Consider the following 7558-nt stretch of genomic DNA (forward strand, 5'->3'; position numbering starts at 1 on the left):
GTTCAACGCCCAGCGATGAAGTGGGGAATGTAGACCCAGCCTGGAGACCCTGACTGAGTTTTTCCCTGGGGAGGGACAGCTACCCCAGCCTTAGCCTTGGGGAGGGGAGAGGTTCATGCCCGGTTCTGTCTCACCCTAAAACAGGACTTTTTGGATGGGTTCCGCTGCCTGACTTTAGCCATTTATGCCTCCAGCTGTTAATAACAGCACTGGCCCCACCCAGGAACTGCCCTCTGGTATTCACAGCCACCAGTTCTTTCCCAAACCCTTCCCAGAAAAGAAACACACCAGTTTAATCCACCATGAGCGTTTACTGTGTACAGACCTCCATCCTAAACCCGGAGAAAAAACTGGTAGAGGTAGAAGGCATGGAGCCGGCCCTCAAGGAGCTTTCAATCTAATGGGTAAACAGAAAATGAATTAAGGATAAAAGAGGAAGATAGATTTATGGGCAAGTACGGGATTAAATAGAAGAATGCATACTGTACAAGTACTAGTTATGAGCACTTCCTGGATGCTGTGATCTGTACTATTTCTTGCCCAATTCATCAATCACTCAATCAATCTGTAAATGGTATCTACTGAGTGGTTAGTAAGAGTTACTAAATTCTTGAGAGAGTACAATAGAATCAATAGACACATTCTCTGCCCTCAAGTGTCTTACACAAGGAAGGAAGGTTTGAGAAGGGGAAATAGCTTGGCCTACTGGAAAAATCATGTACCAAGGAGTCAGAGGACCTGGGTTCTAATTCCACCTCTTCCACTTGCCTGCTTTTTGACCTTGGGCAAGTAACTTAATTTCTCTTTGCATCAGTTTCTTCAACTGTAAAATGGAGATTCATTTCTACCTCCAGCTTAGACTGTTCTATCCATGTGGAACAGGGACTGCATCTGACGTGATGATCTTTTACCTACCTCAACACTTAGTACAGTGTTTAGCTCCTAATAAATGATTAACAAATGAAACAACAATCATGATGATGATGATAATTTACCACTAGAGAGGTCAGATTAAATAATTGAATTTACAGTTGAATGAAGATGAATACACAAGTGCTGAAGATGGATTTCATTAAGGTCATATGCGCTAGAGTTGTCTCATGGGTTTATGCATCTTAAAATGCTGGGAGAAGTTAAACTGATATGAGCAGAAGTTATATGTGTAATAGGGAGTGCATAAGTGCTGAGGAGGTAGTTGAGGAGGAAACCTGGGTAAAAGAAAAATTAAGTGGGGAAGAACTCCTAGAGGAAGAGGGATTTCAGAAGGGCTTTTAAAAACGAGAACCGTGGTCTGACATATGTGAAATGGGAGCAAGTTCAAGGCAGGAGAAAGGACGTGAAGCAAGGGGTCAGTGAGGACTGAGAATGAGTAACTGTGACTACGTTAGCTTGGAATAATCAAAGAATGAAAGCTGGGGTGTAGCAGGATAAGAGAGTGCATAAGCAGGTAAGAGAGAATGCTAAGAGATAGCCTTGAAACTCATGGTCAGGAATATATGCTTGATGTGGACAGGAATGGACAACCATCAGAAGGATTTGAGAAGTGAGGAGACCTGGAACTCCCTTCTTTCGCAAACCAGACAATCCCCAGCTCTCGCCACATCGACAACCCTCCTAAAATTTCACCTCCTCCAACAATATTTCTCTAATTAATTTCTCACTTCCCAAAGCCATATCATTCCTGCAGCCAACACTAGAACGTATGGACTTACTTAGTCCCTCCTTAGTACTCATGTATATATGTTCGATTAATTCGTTTGTTTTTGACCTCTCTAGCTGTACATATTTTTACTTTGGGTACGCTCTTTGTAGGCAGAAAATATGTCATTTCAATATTCTGTACTTCCCAAGCACCTAGTACAGTACTTGGCCTCTAGTGAGCACTCTATAAACGCTACCACTATTACTATCCTTATTACTACTACTGTTACTAATCAGACAATCGTATTTATTGAGTGCTTATTGTGTGCAGAGCACTGTACCGAGCTCTTGGGAGAGTACAACAAAACAGAGTTGGTAGACACGTTCCCGGCCCACAATCAGCTTACAGTCTGGAGGGGGAGACAGACATTAATATTAAGGAATAAATTACGGGTATGTTCAGAAGTGCTGCAGAGATGAAGAAAGGGGGAATAAAGGATTTAAATTCAAGTGTGAGGGTGACGCAGGTTTAGAACACACTTTCTCTGACTTGCAGGCTTGTGTTCTTTCCACTAAGCCATGCTGCTTCTCAGAAATATTAGGCAGTGTTTCCTCTGGACAGAGCGATTTCTCTTGAGGTCATAAAGACATTTGTTAGGTCTGAAACAGTGGTATTTATTGAGCAGCTACAAATGATTTAGGCTCTATTTTCCGTATTGTAGGGAATATATAGACATTGAATCCCTGGGTGTTAATAACTGCTTCCATCTCCCCCATGAGAGTGGAAGCTCCTGTTGGGCAGGGAATATGTCCTGTACTTCTGTTGTATTTACCCAAATGCTTAGTACAATGCACCACATTTAGGAAGCAATCAATAAATATCATCACTGCTATCTCTGCATAGCCCTCCCTTTTTTCACTCCCACTTACATTGCCCTCCCTCCCTTCTTTAAGAAACACCAAACCTGGGACACCCTTAGGTCCTTTGGGCCTGCTTGACCTGCTCATTCCTCAAAGTGTAGATGAAGGGGTTCAGCATTGGGGCCACGGAGGTGTTGAGCACCGCCACCCCCTTGTTGAAGGAGACCCCTGCCTTGGGGGATGAGTTGACATACATGAAGTTGCAGCTGCCGTAGGAGATGGAGACCTCGACCATGTGGGAGGAGCAGGTGGAAAATCCCTTTCTCCTCTCTTGGAGGAAGGCAGTCTTAGGATGGCATGGATGATGGCTGTATGGGACGCGGTCACTAGAGCCAGGGTGACCAGAAGCGTCCCCAAGGCCAGGAGGAAAGCCATTAGCTCCAAGAGCCGGATGTCCGAGCAGGAGAGCTGTAGCATGGGAGAAGAGTCACGGATGATGATATTGGAGAAGCAGAAATCATGATGGATGAGAATGATAACTGGTGGAAATAAGACCAGGAACCCAGCCAGCCAGGAGCAGAGGACCGGCAGGGCACAGAAACCCCTACTCATAACTGTCGTGCAGTGCAGGAGCTGGCAGATGGCGACGTAGCGGTCATAGGACATGGCAGCCGGGAGGAAGAACTCGGTCACCCCCAGGAAGATGAAGAAGAACAGCTGAGTGAAGCAGTTGGAAAAGGAAATGGTTTTTCTCCGCTGGAGATGCGGCCAGAAATCTGGAAATGCAGGCGGACGTGAAGGCGATCTCCAGCAAGGGGAACCTGCACAGGATGAAGTACAGGGAGGTGCGGAGTCGGGAGTCCAGCAAGGTGAGGGTGATGATGGTCAGTTTCTCGGTGACACTTAATGCTTAGGTGAGGAAGAGGACGAAAAAGAGAGGAGCCTCCAGGTGGAGGTCATCGGTGAGTCCTACGAGGATGAACTCTGTCACCCCTGTGCCGTTTACCATGGTTGCTTGTTGTCGTTGACTGGACCTGTTGATGTAGGAGAAGGGATAGAGGAAGTGAGGGCTGGCTCAGAAGCAGCCTGTGACCCAGGTGGAGAGGCCAGGAACAGTGAATCCCTGCTCTCTCCTTTCCTTCATTCAGTCATTCATTCATTCGGTCGTATTTATGAGGGCTTATTGTGTACTGTATTAAGCGCTAGGAAGAGTTCAATATAACAGTAACAGACACATTCCTCGCCCTTAACGAGGTTACTGTCATTTTCCAACACTAGCTGCAATGCACAAGTGTTGTGTCTTCCCCGTTCTAGACTGTGAGCTCGTTGTTGGGTAGGTATTACCTCTGTTGCCGTCAGAACACCAGGACACGCAGCAGCAGGAGCAGCTGCTGCAGCAGCAGCCCACGTGTCTCTCCCTGCCCAGAAGGCCAGATGCCCGCTCTACAACCAGAACCAACACACTGAGGCAAGGGCCGCGGGATGGAGGAGCGCCGCCTCAGGGGAAGGGAGCCGCCGCGCCGCGCCGCGCCGGCAGCACGCTCACCTGCCCCAGGCCCCGCCCCCATCCCATCCCCGCCACCGCTGTCGCCACCGACACCGGTCGGAGGGGTCCCCAGCCCGGAGGAGCCCCCAGCCCGGAGCCGACGTGGTCACCGTCCCCGCCGCCCGCAACCTTGGTGTCATCCTCGACTCCACTCTCTCATTCACCCCTCACATCCAAGCCGTCACCAAAACCTGCCGGTCTCAGCTCCGCAACATTGCCAAGATCCGCCCTTTCCTCTCCATCCAAACCGCTACCCTGCTCGTTCAAACTCTCATCCTATCCCGTCTGGATTACTGCATCAGCCTTCTCTCTGATCTCCCATCCTCGTGTCTCTCCCCACTTCAATCCGGACTTCATGCTGCTGCCCGGATTGTCTTTGTCCAGAAACGCTCTGGGCATGTTACTCCCCTCCTCAAAAATCTCCAGGGTCTACCAATCAATCTGCGCATCAGGCAGAAATTCCTCACCCTGGGCTTCAAGGCTCTTCATCACCTCGACCCCTCCTACCTCACCTCCCTTCTCTCCTTCTACAGCCCACCCCGCACCCTCCACTCCTCTGCCGCGAATCTCCTCACTGTACCTCGTTGTCGCCTGTCCCGCCATCGACCCCCGGCCCACGTCATCCCCCGGGCCTGGAATGCCCTCCCTCTGCCCATCCGCCAAGCTAGCTCTCTTCCTCCCTTCAAGGCCCTACTGAGAGCTCACCTACTCCAGGAGGACTTCCCAGACTGAGCCCCCTCCTTCCTCTCCCCCTCGTCCCCCTCTCCCTCCCCCATTTTACCTCCTTCCCTTCCCCACAGCGCCTGTATATATGTATATATGTTTGTACATATTTATTACTCTATTCATTTATTTTACTTGTACATATCTATTATATTTATTTTATTTTGTTAGTATATTTGGTTTTGTTCTCTGTCTCCCCCTTTTAAACTGTGAGCCCACTGTTGGGTAGGGACTGTCTCTATATGTTGCCAACTTGTACTTCCCAAGCGCTTAGTACAGTGCTCTGCACACAGTAAGCGCTCAATAAATACGATTGATGATGATGATGATGATGATGTTGCCGAGTTGTACATTCCAAGCGCTTAGTACAGTGCTTTGCACACTGTAAGAGCTCAATAATACGATTAACTGAATGAAGTGTCAAAACAAGAGGAGGCGGCAGTGTCTTTGAACTATCGACCTCATCAGCCTCTTTTTTTTATCTTAGTCTCCTTAGTTTCAATCTCTTCTTTACCAACACTTTTCTCTGAATTAATCCCTCTCCTCTACAGTCTCCCTCGCTAGACTGTTAACTCCGTGAGGACGGGAATTTTTTATGGTATTTCTTAGACACTTACCATGTGCCAGGCATTGTGATGAGTGCTGGGTACATACATGATAATCAGGTTGGACACAGTCCATTTCCCAGTGGAGCTCATAGTCTTAATCCCCATTTTACAGATGATGTACTTGAGGCACAAAGAAGCTAAATGGCTTGTCCAAGGTCACACAAAAAAGATGTGGCCGAGCCGGGTAGGACTCAGATTCTTCTGACACCCAGGTCCGGACTCTACTAACTCTGCTTTGCTCTCCTAAGAGCTCGGAATCATGCTCCGCGCCAATCAAGTAGGTGCTTAGTCAATTCTATGGCTTGATTGATGGACTATTTAAGAGTATTTCTAAATTAATGCTATTGATTAATTAATTTACTGTTTAACTGATGAGTGCACCGACAGAGCATTCAGATCTATTACCTGCAGAACGGCCGGTGGAGTAAAGGGAAAATCATTCTTATGTCAAATAAAGACCACACAATTTTCTCATTCTCTCTGATGGCTTTTTCATGACTTTGACTCGGCATGCAGAGACAGAAGATGATTTTCTGTTAAAGTCTAATTCCTCCTCTTGGACACACGGAAGCACCCTCTACCTCACCCAGTAAAATCTTACCGTGGTGGTGGTGCGGATGGGGCAGGAGGAATATCTCCCAGGCTTTTTCAGGGGAGAACTCCTCCTGGTTTTTCTCAGAACTCATCCAGGACCCTGGGAAACTCTGCTAGCTGTTGCCTTCGGGGCCATATCCCCGCTGTCGGAATAACCGGGGTGGACGATGGTTTGACCGGATGGAGGAGTCCTACTCACTGAGCAAGAAGGCCAGGGACTCTGAAGGCCGAGAATCAGGATGGCTTTATGTGCTCTGTTCACGATGAGCTCTGGGGAAACGGGGACCAGGAGCCACAGCTGAGCTGCAGGAAGCCATGCTCAGGAGCACTAATGAATCTATACCGTTAACCACGATGGCAGACGACAGAGACTGGGAAACAGAACGGAGAACAGAAACAGGAGCTCAGAGCATAGAGGTGAGGCGAGGGAAGCTGGGACTCAGCCTGGAGACCCCTGGCTAAGTTCCTCCCCTGGGAGGCACAGGGACACTGGCTTTATCCTGGGGTAGGGGGTGGGGAGGGAGGTGCTTCTGAGAGCCCAAATTAGCCCCAGAAAATTTTCCAGGAAAATGTGCATGTTTTCCCTCCTTTCCGTTTCCTTCCATTTTCTCCAATGTTAAGCAGTAGTAGGACACTCCAAAGTGACGGTCTGATTTGGGTCCGAATTTTGGGCTACACCTAGCACTTCCTTTCTGTGATACTATCTAGAGTATCACGAGAACATCTTCATATCGCTGTCTAGAATATCACTGGAGTATTTCTGTCCCTCTGATTCCATACTATCCAGTGCTGGATTTAGAAGCAGGGGACGTGGGGATTGTCCAAGGTCCTGAGATCTATGGCTTGAAAGTCAGAAGACACAGATGTCCACCTCTATCGAACCATCGTTTTTATTGAGCACTTACTGTAAGCACAACACTGTACTAAGGGCTTGGGATACTACAGCACAACAATATAACCGACACATTCCTTGCCCACAAGCTTTACAGTCTAGAGGGGGAGATGGACATTAATATAAATAAATTCCAGATATATACATACGTGCTGTGCTATGGTGCTTGGTGGTGTGTGGTGAATAAAAAGAACAAGTCAGAGTAACGCAGAAGGTAGGGGACAAAAGACGAAATGAGGGCCGGGTCAGGGAAGGCCCCTTGGAGGAGATGTGCCTTCAAAAAGGTTTCAAAGGTGGGAAGAGTAATTTTCTATCGATTATGAAAAGGGAGGGCGTTTCAGGCCAGAGGCCGGATGTGGACGAGAGGTCAGTGGCAAGATAGGTGAGACTGAAGTACAGTGAGTACGTTGGCTTTAGAGGAGCAAGGTGTGCGGACTGGGTTGTAGTAAGAGAGTAATGAGATGAGACATGCATTCATACATACATACGCAAACATATATTCTTTTCTTATATTCATATATATATGTATATATATATATTCATATATTCTTATGTTGCCAACTTGTACTTCCCAAGCGCTTAGTACAGTGCTCTGCACACAGTAAGCGCTCAATAAATGCGATTGATTGATTGATTGATTCTTTCCCTCCCTCACTCCCTACTGCATTTTCCATGGCCTCTGGGTGACTGGAG

At 47.7% G+C, this 7558-nt stretch overlaps 1 pseudogene; it reads right to left on the reverse strand.

Moving 5' to 3' along the window:
• Nucleotides 1-2617: 2617 nt before the first annotated feature.
• Nucleotides 2618-7558, reverse strand: part of LOC119940069 — a 43841-nt pseudogene continuing 38900 nt past the window's right edge.

Source organism: Tachyglossus aculeatus, chromosome 18 (assembly GCF_015852505.1).
Source record: "Tachyglossus aculeatus isolate mTacAcu1 chromosome 18, mTacAcu1.pri, whole genome shotgun sequence".
NCBI lineage: Eukaryota > Metazoa > Chordata > Mammalia > Monotremata > Tachyglossidae > Tachyglossus > Tachyglossus aculeatus.